Below are 15707 nucleotides of genomic sequence, written 5' to 3'. Positions count from 1 at the left end.
CTGATTCCCCTCTTCCACCTCTACCCTTTGCGTACATCTTTATTTTGCACCCACACAGACACATAAACCATTAACTAAACCTGTAAAGCCATTGGTGGGTTTCCTATCCAGTAAAACATGTTTTTGTTTAGTCCATAATGACTTAATATAATAAACTAGAACATATTGCCTTTGGCAAACAAGTCTGTCTGAGGGACCAGACAAAGTACGACTCCAAAACCCCTATGGTGACTACAAAAATCAGATAGTGGTTTCCCTTGCCTGGTCGCGGGTCACCGGGGCCATCCTCTGGAGCCAGGCGTCGTCTGTGAATGGTTGGGATCCTGCCCCAAGGCATCATGCAGCCTCTCTTGCTGACTATATTTCTACCATGGAACCACCTGGTCAAGACGTGCTGCCTTCCTTGTCCCTTAGCGGCCTCCAGTCACACAAGCAATGGGATTCTGTCATTATCAGAGTCGTTCACTATGTTGACAGAAAACGCAGGCCCTCCAGACGTGAACGCTACAATGAGGATCAAGCAACTGAGAATCCTTAGAGTGTATGGAAGTTCCTCATGCACCTTTTTGCTAATATTATACAGTTTTTGACAGAATTTGAATCTGAATTCCATTATGAAGGAAACATTTTTTTTTCCATTATCGGCAAAAAACTATCGCACATTGCTAGATTCGCCGGAAAAAGACAGAAACGAAGCTGAAACAGCCGAGTAGGAACATCACGTCATAACCAGTGACAACAATGGCGAGCATTGGAATACAATGAAAGAACGACGTTGAATGTTTCAATATTTCGAGCTATTTTGAAGGGTCTCATGAAGTCAGTGAAGAATATGAGCTTTATAAAGGTATTAAAGGTTATCAATTTGTTTGCCAGTTAGACAGCAGACATACACGTTCCAATGCAGACGAAATAGCTGGCCATAAAGAAGCTGCCGAGCACGCAAGCAGCAAGATCTGCCTTGTGTTGGAAACAAAGACTGAAGTTCTTGTTTGGTTTAATTAGTCATAAACTGATAAATAGTAAAGACTTTAATATCCTGAATGTATATACAAAGTTTTCGGTCTTGTTTTAAGATTATGCAAATACTGTGTATTTAGTAAAAAGGTACGCGACCAACTGGCCGTTCAGTGTACAATGCGATGGATCTACCTGTGCTTGTATCAGAAACGATCTGCAAAATGCTGATTTATTATCGCAACAAAACACACAGAAGATGATAACGTAGTCACAAGCGGGTCAAGAGTCAGTCTCTATCTCTTGGGGATCAGGTGCTTCTGACGAACAAAGGTGTCAAAGGCAAATGCAAACTCTTTGACAAATGGCAACTCAATGTCTTCACTGTTGTGGTAGCGAAACCTACATTGGCTGTCTACCAGATCAGGGATCAAGATGAAAATGAACGTGTTGTTCACCAGAACCTGCTTCGTCAGGTTAACTTCCTTTCCTCAGCTGCAACCTTTGATGAGAATGACGCTCCGGTGACCATGCCTGCTGCTCGTGAGATTAATGACCCTCTTCTGCCTGACTGTGATGTCACTGAGATATTGGGGTTGGACTCTGCAGCTGCAACGCCTAGACCATCCCAAGCTGGTTCCCTTTTCATTGTTGATGACTGGGATGGTGGCTGCACTTCCTCGTGGGTTAATAAACCCATAAACCCGTTAATAATGAAATAAAGTCCTCCATTGATGTACCCCCATGTCATGACATCCCTTCACTTTCACCTGTGGCAACCCCTCCATCCCCACAGCGCCCAACGCCTGCCTGCTCAGACTGCACCCTGGTATCAGATGTTGAGAACCGGTTTACCTCACACTTTGGCAGGGTCATTAGGCCTGTCTGTTCGTTGATTGAGTCCATGACATGAGTTGGGTCTGTTCTGGGGGTTGAGCCCAGTTCCAATTCAATAATTCATGTGTGGGATTTGGTTCTGAGGGGTGTATCTGGCTCCTGGGCGTGAAGATTTTGTTGTTGTTCTTTCCTCCCTAATGTGTCCACATGTATGGCCTGAAATTGTGTGGTGTATAAGGCACCTCATTTTGTCTGTAGAGTATTATGGGTGTATGATAGGCACCAAGCAGATCTCCTAATTCTCCTTTAAATAAATAAATAGTTCTTTAAATAGGAAGGTTTTATCCTGATGCACGATGGTTGCTTTCTCAGAGCCTGTGTTTGTGGATGTGGTCTGTAACATGTCAGAATTGTGTGTAATTCTAGGAGGGTGAATGTAACAGAGTTAAAGGTATCTATAGATTATTGGTTGTTGGTCATTATGCCCAGTAGGGTCTCGCCTCCTGCCTTATCTGTGTTGTTGTAGTATTTTACCTCCAGCAGTCTATGGTAGCCACTTGCTGTGTTCCATGTGTTTAGAGTTTAATAAACACTCATTGTTACAGAAACATGTCTGATCTCTTCTGCACACACAAAAAGCCAGTAGCATTTACATGGTGTCAGAAGACAGCAAATACGAAATCACCTGTGAGTAACTTTTTTTCTGGGCCGCTTGTTTCAATTTTTTAGCAGACCTGATGCTATGCTAACTGGCTAGCCGAGACAAGGACACTGTTCATTTTTTTGCTGAGTCATGGCGGAGTGTTTTCGCAGGCCAGACCCCGTCGTTTCTGATAAAAATGTTGCCGAAAGCTGGCATGTTTTTGAATGGGAGTACGACATTTTTATTGCTGCAGCACACCCGGAGAAGCCTGCAAAGACAAAGGCGTACATTCTTCTTAACTTGGACGGTCCTGAAACCATCGACTGCAAACCAGTCGTGTTTGCGCCCTCACTGACACAAAAGGCATGTTGTGCTCAAATAGAACATGAGCTCCTAGCTGTTGTGTTTGGCTGCACAAAGTTTAAAGACTGTGTGAGGAAAGTTGGTTGTCGTGGAAACCGACCACCAGCCCTTAGTGACAATACTAAAAAAGCCCCTTCACACTGCCCCTGCTCGTCTTCAGTGGATGTTGCTTCGCCTGCAAAGCTATGAAATAAGCCTTGTGTACAAAAAAGGCAAGCACATGTACATGGCTGACACTCTCTCCAGAGCTCCATGCGCTCAAGCTTCCCACAGCCATCCAGAGGAGGAGGCTTATGAAGTCAAGTGAGTTACATCTCCACAGCCCGCCTGGAAGAGCTCAGGCAACACACTGTAGCGGATGAGGAATTGCAAACCTTCTGCGCAGTCATCAAGAGTGGTTGGCCGACGAAAGAGAGTCATCTCAAACCAGCAGTCGCTCCCTTCTTTCCCTTCAGGGACAAACTCAATGTTGATTATGGTGTTGTTATGAAAGGCCACAAAGCACTCATCCCTCGCTCGTTATGCAAGGAGAATTCCACCATCATGCAAAGAGTCCACCCGGGTATTGCAGCAACCAAGCGCAAAACCAGAGGCATTATATTCTGGCCCGCAATGTCAAAAAATATTTCTGAAGAGGTGCTCACCTGCTCTGTGTGTAACAGCACCAAGTCACACCAACAAAAAGAGCTACTACAACTCCATCTAGTCCCAGATCTAACGTGGTCCACAGTAGTCACACACATGTTTAAATGGCATGGCAAACACTATCAGGTACTAATGTATTCATACTCTGGCTGGTTTGAGATTGACCTGCTCCACCAGCAAATGTCATCAGCTGTGATAACCAAACTAAAGAGACACTTTTCTGTACATGGCATGGCACACGTTGTCACCTCCAATAATGCCAGAAAGAACACCAGTCAGCGCTTCAAAGACTTCGCTAAACAATGGGATTTCATCCACACAACCAGCAGTCTTGAATTCCCACAATCCAACGGCCTCGCAGAGAGAGCAGAGCGCAGCACCAAAGTCGCGATGAAAAAGTCTCACAGAAACGGATCAGACGTCTTCCTCAGCATCGTGAATATCAGGAATGTCCCTCGAGATCCAACACAGGGTTCACCAGCAGAGCGCCTCATGTCATGTCAAACACGCACAGCCGTCCTTGTCTGCACCAAACTGCTAGAACCAACACCTAAATGCAGCCAGCAGGTCAGTGTCTAGCTCCTCAAGAAAAGGCTCACTTTGAAACACCAGCATGGCAAGTCAAGTCATCCACTGCAGCCTTTAACAGATGGAGAGGTGGTTCACATGCAAATACCCAAGGAATTCGATCAGCTGGGAATTGTCAAGGAGAAAAGAAAGGAGCAATCCAATCAAATGGGACAACTTATAGGACGAATCGCTGACACATTCTTCCTGTGGCGGCGCAACCACCACAGCTCCAGACAAATGATCAGAACTTACACACCAGTCACCACACTGTGACCAGCCTCACCATCACACCACTCACACCACGCATGCCCAATTCAACCTCCATGCAACCACAACAGACACCGACCCCCAAGTAAGCATGCACTACACACTCGCCCAAAGAGAACAGCAGCAGTGCACATTACATGGCACGCTCAGGTAGAAAGTTTGAGTCTTACTGGTTGTATGAGGTGGACAGGTGTCTTTCTGCAGCTAATGAGCTCACACAGGTGAGGTGCATCAGATTCAGGATAAACCATGGAGTGGAGGTGGACTTTTAAAGGCGGACTAACAGGTCTTTGAAGGTCAGAATTCTAGCTGATAGACAGGTGTTCAAAACTTATTTGCAGCTGTATCACACCAGTAAATCGTTAAAAAAATCATATTGTCATTTCTGGAGTTTTCTTTTTAGATTAAGTGGACGTGCACCTACAATGAAAATTTCAGACCCAGCCATGATTTCTAAGTGGGAGAACTTGCAATATAGGAGGAAGTTGAAATACTTATTTTCTTCACTGTAGGTGTTATGGGTTGGGTCCTTTACCTCCGTTCTAATTATTTACCTGCGGCAGTCTATGTGTAGCCGCTCACTGTGTTCCATTTCCTCGTCGTTCAATAAACACCCATTGCTTCGGAAACCTGTGTGATCTCTTATTCACGCACAAGAAGTCAGTAGCATTTACACATTCCATAAAAAATTCTTCATCACTACTTTCTATCTTCTCTAGATCCCATTCGCGTGTATGATTGTCTGTGTAGGAAGCCACTGTTTACTGAGGTTGTCAAGGTGTGACGTCACACGGAAGCGGCTTCAACAGAGCCTCGGTTTGAAACAGACATTGGAGACATTCGGATTGCAAAGAAAATGTGCACTTTGGTGCTAATTTATTTCATTTCTGTTGTGTTGAGAATTTTAAAAATCATTTTAAACAGAGCCTCGGTTTTAAACAATATTTTAGCATATTCATCACTTTCAAGATTATTTACATTTTTGCATCTTGTAAAGGTGCAAGAAACACACACACATATATATATATATATATTATATATATATATATATTATATATATATATATATATATATATATATATGGGTTTTCCAGGCACTCCAGTTACCTCCCACATCCCAAAAACATACCCCGTCTCCTGCCCAATGACAGCGTGTATGATTGTCTGTGTAGGAAGCCACTGTTTACTGAGGTTGTCAAGGTGTGACGTCACACGGAAGCGGCTTCAACAGAGCCTCGGTTTGAAACAGACATTGGAGACATTCGGATTGCAAAGAAAATGTGCACTTTGGTGCTAATTTATTTCATTTCTGTTGTGTTGAGAATTTTAAAAATCATTTTAAACAATGGCTTCCTACACAGACAATCATACACGCGAGTGGGATCTAGAGAAGATAGACAGCAGCGATAAAGATTTTATGGAATGTGTAAATGTTACTGGCTTCTTGTGCGTGCATAGGAGATCACACAGGTTTTCGAAGCAATGGGTGTTTTTACCAAACTCCGAGGATATGTAACACAGTGAGCGGCTACACATACACTGCCGCAGTTAAATAACTACAACATAGATAATGGACCCAACCCAAGACACCTAGGAGAGGTGTATGCCCTTACTTGGCATAGTGACAAACAACCAATAATCTAGAGAATGCTCTGTGGAAGAGATAGGAACTGAAGGGGAGGACTTTTCTTATTCTTCCCATGTTCGAAAAACATTCCATGCAGGTGTAATTCAACCATATATGTTCGAACCAGTGTGACAGTCTGAGCGTCGAATGCAACACAAGGACGGGATTCGGCGAAACCTGACGAAGTTCACGTGGAACTTCGCACCCAAAACACACACTGGTTGGTGCCTCAAGAAATTTACGTACACCTTGTTGATGAAATAATCTAATTCAAACACGTTTAAATGTCTGATGCTGCTTGCACACAACAGTGAGTCGTTTGTTGTTGTTGTTGTTGTTGTTGTTGTACTAGCAACTGAGTCGGCGTAAAACAAAAACTCGAAACCTTTGGTATTGTTCTGCGTTTAAAGATTTAGCCTGTATTTTAAACAATGCAAGTAACACTTCAGCGCACACATCACTGTTGTCGAATTTCACCAAGACCTCAGCATCAACTGTTAACTAATTTTATACAGTGTCAAAATTTAGTCATCTCCTAAACATCACATGGATACGGATATTATTTTCACATTTCACATTCTCATTTTCACTCTCTGGCTAAATGTTGTCGTGACCAGACGTCACATTCCGGAGAGTTCCGGAACTTGCCGAATCAAAGTGACATTTTGAACAAAATTTTGAGACTGACTTTGACGCTAATTTATCTCATTTTTGTTGTGTTGAGAATTTTTAAAACATTATTTCTATGAAATTTTAGCTACATTTCTATGATAGACAGATAAAATACATTTCCTCTGGATTAGTGCTTTAATTTTTATCTGGGCAGAATGGCAATGGCCCAAAGGTTCAACAGTCCGGATGTCCATATGATGGGCATATGATATTAGATGCCCTGGACTTGCATTCACCTAAGAGATGTTGGTTGTTTGGTGGGGGGGATGTTTTTTTTTTGTTTGTTTGTTTGTTTTTGGGGGGGGCAGTATGTAGGTGCAGCGATGATTCTGGGCATCTGTGGTTACACAAGCAGCCAACCACCAAGTGTGACTGAGGAATAAATGAATAATGTGTGAACATCGAAAGAGTGATTGAGTCCATATAAAAGCACTATATATGTGTAATTTATTATTATTTAGAATTTTTAATTCAGCACACACAAGCACAGGCAACAACAACAGAGCCTGTGCTGAAGCAACATCTGGATTGGCACTGTAAATGAATAAATGCACCCTCTGGCTCAGCTCAGTGACTCACTCTCTCAGGTTAGATTCGTTGTGTCATGTAAAATTGAGTGCACCCACTTGCCAGTGATGATTGATGTTTTATTTAGCCTTGTTTTTACTTTGTCATATTATTTTAGCATATTCATCACTTTCAAGATTATTTACATTTTTGCATCTTGTAAAGGTGCAAGAAACACACACATATATATATATATATATATATATGGGTTTTCCAGGCACTCCAGTTACCTCCCACATCCCAAAAACATACCCCGTCTCCTGCCCAATGACAGCTGGCATTGGCTCCAGCACTCGTGTAACCCTTGTGAGGATAAGTGGCTCAGAAAATGAATGTATGGAAGAATAATAATATAGTGATGCAAATTTGAATTAGGATTTGTCACAAATGCACAATACAATTCATACATTTGAATAAATACGTATATACACACACTCACATTCCCTCCGCAGAAGCCTGAGGCGCTCACACCATTATATGATGTCACTGATGTGTGAGGTGGTCATCATCTTCAGAGGCACTCTTGACAAATGCCATAATATTCCCTAGTTTATCTGTTTTGGGCTTTATGACACACAGGGTTGATAAGATTCATTATGCTTGCGAAGGTCGCTAAGACACAGGAGTGTGATTGACTTGACATGCACCTTTAATAATCTTGTTTTTATGGGCCCAATGGCAATATACAGTAAGAGAGTTATTCTCACTGATGGGACTTTGCCTCCCATACATGCACTATGTTCCAAATTATTGCATATTGGAGTTTAATTGAAAGGAACATTTGAATTTCAAAGTATTGTAAAGGTGGCACGGTGGATATGCTGGTAAAGCGTTGGCCTCACAGTTCTGAGTACCCTGGTTCGATCTTGGCGCGGCCTGTCTGGAGTTTGCATGTTCTCTCTGTGCCTGTGTGGGTTTTCTCTGGGTACTCCAGTCCCCCCCCCCCCACATTCCAAAAACATGCAACATTAATTGGACACTAAATTTCCCCTAGGTGTGATTGTGAGTGCGGCTGTTTGTCTCCATTTGCCCTGCCATTGGCTGGCAACCAATTCAGGGTGTTCCCCGCCTCCTGCCCGTTGGCAGCTGGGACAGGCTCCAGCACTCCCCCCAACGCTCGTGAGGATAAGCAGCAAAGAAAATGGATGGATGGCTGGATGGAAGATATTGTAAATTTTATTTTTCCTGTCTTTTTCGATCATATTTAATGATTAATTTCAAAGATTAGTTCTGGAGGTTTTTCCAGATTATGGAAAAAAAAGGCACAATATGTGGATACCGTGCAACTTTGGATGTACCACAATTAGAGCATTGTTGGATTGTTGGTGGATAGCCACCATGTTGCAACAAGGGTGCAACATCACCAAGGAGGTGGTGAAGAGATGTTTCAAGCTAGAATAATGAGGAGTGAGATGGGAAGGCCCTTTTGGGGGGGATGATGGTCAAATTTACCCTAAATTATTGAAAAAGAAGCAATTGATGGTTTAGTTGCTATGAATACAATACAAGGAAAGAAAAATCATTGTGTGACAATTGTCATTATCTCATCTCAACTTGAGATAATAGATAGAGAACATGACAGGACAGCATTCATGAAAGGAGGATTCATGAGGGTGGGCGACTGTACATTACCTCCAAACATCAACTCTAGGAGAGATTACTTGCATTTTTAAAGTACTTTCCTCCCGAACTCTTCATACCGTGTATATATATATATATATATATATATTATATTTGGTTTTACAATTGTAAAGGCATTCCAGAGATAATCATGCAAGGATTTCAGAGGAACTGTGTTCCTTGGCAGGTAATTTGCAGAAACATATGGAGCTGACACTGATCAATGAAAATTACTAAGGTCTAACAAGCATATCCATACAAACTTCAGCTTAACTGCATCTCTAAAATATATATATACATATGTATGTATGGGCTGCACGTGAGAATGTTGAACATCGATAAAACATGCTCTCTTGGAAATGGTGGATCCCTCACCTTCCCCAGGTCAGGAATTATTTCTAATCTCATCCGCACATTCTGGGTTTACCCCAATGCTTCCCAACAATTGGACAGGACTGTATGAAACCCCAAGGAGAGCCACATAAACCAGCTCAAATGACGCCTCTAAATCCACGTGAGCATAGGCTTTTGCGAATGCTCTTTTTGAGTGTTTGAGACATATAAGATTTGATGCCAGGAATAAAACACATAAATAAAATTTAAAAAAGAACCTCTGTGATATTTTAGGCAAAAGCAAAATACTTTCCTCCCAGCAAGGTCCTCGTGTTAAAAAAAAAGAAAAAAAGCTGCAAATAAAACACCACATAAATAAACATGACCCGCATGTGGACAACACAATGGGCAAGTTATGTCGAGTTGACTTTATTCCGCCATCATATTTTAAATAACACTATGGACTATTTCAATATCCATCCATTCTCAACACTGGTTATCCTGTTCAGGATCGGGGGGTGCTGGAGCCTATCCAAAATGACTCTAGGTGAAAGGCAGACTTACACCCTGAACTGGTCCCCAGTCAATCACAGGGCACATTTAGACACAGACAGACAGGCACCTTGCTGACGACGTTCAAAGCAGTAGTGGAAAGCCCCTTCTGAAAAAGACTAATTTAGATTTTGACAATCATATCAACTACAGGCCAGCATCAAACTTACCGGTAAAATTTTTCATGCGAAATTTTAGAAAAACGTTTTATTCAACAGCATTACTCATGAACTACAAGCGACGTTCTCCCCCGGTAGAAAACAAGAGCGGATTAGCGGACGACCTAAATAACTTAACTTTTACTGCAGATTTGAAATATACACTTCCACATCATGCAACTATCGAGCCGCCCCACTAGCCTCACCACCTTCCACTCCACCGTTTAATATCCATGAAAGTGACGTTAGACAGATCTTCAAACAACAAAAGATCAACAAAGTGCCGGTCCCAGACCTTGTGTCCCCATCCTGCCTCAAAGTCTGCGCAGACCAACTGGCTCCTGTCTTCACAAAGATCTTCAACAGGTCTCTACAACCGTGTGAAGTACCAACCTGCTTCAAACGCTCCACCATTATACCGGTTGCTAAAAAAGAAGCAGTCGCAGGTCCTAATGACTACTGGCCTGTTGCCTTGACATCTGTGGTCATGAAGTACTTTAAACGGCTTGTGTTGGACCACATTAAGAGCGTCACAGGTCCCCAACTGTACCCACTGCATTTTGCCTATCGAGCTAACACGTCTGCGAAAGATGCTGTAAACATGGGTCTACATTTGAAGAGTTTGTTTTCAAAACGAGACATAGGCATACAGCTCCAAATGGATAATTTTGGCGCGAGTTTCGTAAATCTGAAAAAAATGCCTACGTCTCCTTTTGAAAACAAACTCTTCATTTCATCCTTGAACATCTTGACAGCAAGAGTACCTATGTGAGGATCTTGCTCGTGGACATCAGCTCTGTGTTTAACACAATCATCCCTGATCTCCTCTCCTCCAAACTTCTCTAGCTCAGCGTCTTGCCTGGCATCTCCCAGTGGATCTATAACATCCTGATGGGCAGGACACAGCAGGTGAGGCTGGGCGATACCACCTCATCCACGTGCACCGCACCGGGGCACCCCAAGGTTGTGTCCTCTCCCTTCTGCTCTTCTCACTCTACACGAACGACTGCACCTCATGGCATCCGACTGTCGACGAGACTGCGTATCGACCAGAAATGATAAGACTGGAGTTTTGGTGTAGTAAACACAACCTGCCGTTGAACACTCTAAAGACTGTAGAGATGATTGTGGACTTCAGAAGGCATCCTTCACCACAGCTGCCCCTAACACTTTCCAACTGTCATGTGTCAACTGTCGAGACCTTCAAGTTCTTGAGATAGGATATACTTCTTACGGCATCTGAGGAAGCATGGCCTGTCAAAAGAGCTACTGAGACAGTTCTAATAAGCAGTCATCTAATCAATAATGTGTACCTCAATTACAGTCTGGTTTGGGGCCGCCACAAAAAAGGACAAATTTACACTGCAAAGTACAATCAAAACCACTGAACGGATTGTCGGCACCACACTGCCCACTATTGAGAACTTGCATGCAACGCGAACTCGGTCCAGAGCAGGCGGGATCCTGTAGGATCCTCTACATCCTGGTCACCACCTCTTCCATCTCCTTCTGTAGGGAAAGCGCTACAGATCAATGAAAGTCAAAAGTAGCAGGCATTTGAACAGTTTTATATATATATATATATATATATATATATATATATATATATATATATATATATATTATATATATATATATACAACTTACATAGCTTTAATATTTTTGGGTTTGTTATTTAAGTTTATATATATATAAATATATATATCTTACTACGCTTAATATTTGCATCTGAGGTCTTCATTTATTTTTTATATTTTGTAGACTGCACGATTCGTCACTTTAAACTGCTCCCTTTGCACAATTGACATTGGACTGATCTATAACGGGAACCGCGAATGGGGGCTCTGTACAAGCTTAACACAATGTGGGACATTAACACACTTATCTCCTACCTTTTCTAAATGAAGAAGATGTTACATCTTGCACAACTCTTATGAGGAATAGTTCAGATAAACAGAAATGTCTCTTGTTCATTGTTCTTATTGCTATGCTGTTCCCTGTTTTTTTTTTCTGAATGTCATACCAGGGGAGCACCGAGTGCCGGAGAAAAATTCCTTGTGTGCCAATAAACCTGATTCTGTTTATCCAATAACATTTTAGTAAATTGTAAGATTTTTGGATGGTGCCAGTCTGGTTTTAGAATGAACCACAGCACCGAAACAGTCCTTGTCAAGATTTTATATCCATCTAGAGGAAATACACTAAAATACCTGGTTGGTCTCTGGTGAGGCAGACAATTGTTTTTTATCCTACCTCACTGAGAGAATATTTTTGCTCAATTTAGACAGTCATGTGGTGTGCCTCGGAGTAAAATGTTAGGCCCTCGTTTGTTCATTTTGAACATGTTCCCTTCATAGTGTCGTTAGGAGGCATGGCGTGAACGTCCATCGTTGCTCGGTTATAATCTCTTTTTCATGATGACACCAGCCCAACAGGTTGTATTTTAAACTGTATTTTAGACATCAAATAGTTGCATTGCACAGAGGTTTCACCATCGTAACTGGAATAAGACTGCAGTTTTAGTCATCAACCCTGAGCCCCAGAGAAAAAAAAAACTTTTAACCAAATTATGAGCACTTTCCTAAACCCCTCACCGCATGTGAGAAACCTGGGTGTTATTTTAGACTCTGAGCTGAATTTTATCCCTCAGATTAAGAATTTAACAAAAATCCCCCCACTCTAACTCTCAAGCCAACACAGAGATGCTCATTCAAGCTTTTATCACCAACAAGATTGATTACTAATGACCTGCTTTCTGGGCTTCAAAAAATTAATATTTCAAGTCTACAATTACTGAAGAATTTGGTTGCATGTCCTGACAAAGACCAAGGATTGCATTACACCAATTTTAAAATCATTGCATTGGACCTTTAAGTGTTTGAGGAGTGATTTTAAGCTTTTTTTTACTATTTTTAAACATTTGAACATTTTTGGTTTTCCTGTCGCTTGGAATTCCTTTTACCATTGAGCCCTCGCGAGCACTGAAGTCCTTTGTTACCGCCTTCCAGTCATCCCCATACTGGGTACACACACTCACGGTGAGGGAGCATTTAATTTCTGTCTGTGGAACCGCCTGGCTGAGAACCTCAAGCCTGAGCTTTCTAGTCAAGGTTTTAAATAATATTCATGTTTATTTTCTTCATTTTTCTTTCACTTACTTACTTAGTAAAGTTTTTATTTTATTTGAATGTGTTATCTCCATTTTTATTCATATCTATTGTATCATAACTTATATAGCTGTAATATTTTTGGGTTTGTTATTTAAGTTTTTCTCATCACTTTATACATTTTAAGGATTGAATAACATCTTTTAGTAGTATTTTATATTTTCAATATTACCTCAGGGAGAGCCCTCTCCACTGGGATTCAAATTTGGCCATGATCCTCTCTCTTGCAGTCTCGAGTGGTCGGAGGCACATGCTTTTGCTTCAAGGCTGCACTGGGGGGTTCTGCCAAATAGTCTAGTCCTGCTCTAAAAGATACTGAGCTGTTTGTGTGAGAGTTTCGCATGATCTACTAATATTGTATCGCAGTTGGCAACAGGTTTAAAAACGTCTGATAACAATTCAACACCGGATAAACAAGACGAGTGTTCACTGCAGAAATCTTCCAAGAAAACTGCATCAGTGCAACATTCAGTTATTTTCCTTCAGTGATGGTGAGTTCAAGTGTATGTAGCACTTCAGGCAAGCAGCAGTTCTCTTAGGATGATCAAGTGAACTCTATCTGGAAGAGAAGGCCACTTAATTTGGAGTTTCTACAAAATAAGGACTGCAGGCCGGTTTGTTGTCTCTGTGGTGATGGCTTTGGATTGGAAATATCCCAACAACTTGTGTCCCATTTTTAAGAGATGTTTTTTTTTTGCTTAAGGTAGCTGGGAAGTGTCAGTGGAAGAGACAATTAGACATTACTGATGTAACAAAAGTCACAGATTCCAAAAAGACACAACTCTAATCCAACGGACAAATGTCCCAACCACTTATCGGTAATGCAACCCTCATCGTTTCTTCTGAATAGAGGTAACTCAAGACTCCCACTGGGTACAACGATCAAGGATAGAAGGTAAAATTTAAGTAACTTAATTATCAATAGCTTGATAAGTTAGATGAATAAAAAGAGACTTCCATCCATCCGTTTTCTGAGCCACTTATCCTCACGAAGGTCACAGGAGTGCTGTAGCCAATCCCAGCTGTCATTGGGCAGGAGGCAGGCTACATGCTTGACTGGTTGTCAGCCAATCGCAGGGTACATGGAGACAGACAACAGTTGCAGTCACAATCACACTTGGGAAAATTTAGAGTCTCCAATTAACGCAGTTTTTTTGTAACGTGGGAGGAAACTGGAGTGCCCGGAGAATACCCACACAGGCATTGGGAGAAGACACAAACTCCACACAGGAAAAGCCAGGATTAATACCATGGTTTTCAGAACTGTGAGGCCAATGCTCTACAGCTGTTCCACCGTCCCGCCTCAAAGGAAACTTGAAAATGTTAATGTAGCACTCCTACCCTCTTTTATGACCATGCATATAAATGAATATTAACCCAATGATAAAGATACAGTACATGTAAAATGACACAATAAGTCAAATTTGGATATGAGCGAATGACAAGTCACAAGCTGTTTTCTGCATCTCAAGGCTAGGTAAGAATTTGACCTCAAGCATGAAATATAAGCGAAAGTTCAGTCACCCCTAATTCTTTATCAAGAAAATTAGCACACAAACTTTCACATCCATCATAAACTCAGATTGGTTCTCCCTTCCCCTTTTTGTTTGTTTTCCGGAAAGTTTAAAAGGAGAAGCTGTTAAACCGCCTCTTGAGTAGAAAGAGAGAGAATGTTTTTTTCCTGCTCTGGTTCCTGACTATCTTGGGGTTCTAAGTTTCTACCTAGTGAGGGCGTCATCCCCAAGTTTTATTTTCATCTGTTATTTTTACTGAGCCATCATGACTGAATGATTCTTGGCCTTAATCACCAAATTGGAATGTTGGTTTTCACCAGAAGCAGCAGCTTGCTCTCAAATGGTACTACAGAGCTGTGACCCAACTAGCCAGCTACACCTCAGCATAATTGGCCCAACAAAATTGATTTTTGGCGAAGCTGAACTTTCTTTTTCCTTCAAGTCGGTGCTCAGGGCAGACTTCCTTCTATGGCACATATCATCCTACTTTAAATCGTCAGTCAAACTGATGCATAAAACATTGGTATTAAGGTAATAAATAGGGAAAATATCACCAATCTCATCCTTAGCCCATGAAAGTACTTAGTAATTGTTCACTTCATGCATGCACAGTCACCCTGTGTACTCTCTCACTATTTGCCTCAACCCTCTTTAAGTAGAATATAGATTTTCCTCCCTTTTGTCTGAATGCATTTTAATCTGTACTTGCACATTTTTTAATTAAACCTGACAAAATATTTTTGACTGTGCTCTTCGTGTTTCTCAAATAAAAGAAAAATATTTCCAACTTCAGAGAACTATTAAAATTAAGTTAGTGGAGCCACCCTTAAGAGGTCACAGCTTTATTGAGGTGTTTGTTCATTGCCAGGACATCTTCAAATCAAACAAAGCAAATAATATGCCTATGAACAATAAAGATAATATAGTAGGTAATTCCAAGTCTTGGTTTCACTTCATCTGAGTAGTGCTCATGGAAGGTTATGCTGGCGGTCCCTTTCGGGATCTTACAACATATTAGGTAAATTTACTTACTCATCGATTCTCGCTACAAAAAAATGACTGACTCCTTAATTTTGGGACAGACAACAAGTGCAAATAGCCATTTTTTGTTTTATTTATCCAGCTCAGTGGTGTCAAACGTACTGTCCAGGGAGATAGATATTACATTACAATGTACATATGTACTTTTTTAAAAACAATGCAGTTCCTCATTTCC

The sequence above is a fragment of the Syngnathoides biaculeatus genome, chromosome 16, assembly GCF_019802595.1.
Source record: "Syngnathoides biaculeatus isolate LvHL_M chromosome 16, ASM1980259v1, whole genome shotgun sequence".
NCBI classification, from domain to species: Eukaryota; Metazoa; Chordata; class Actinopteri; order Syngnathiformes; family Syngnathidae; genus Syngnathoides; species Syngnathoides biaculeatus.
This window is presented reverse-complemented; position numbering follows the sequence as displayed.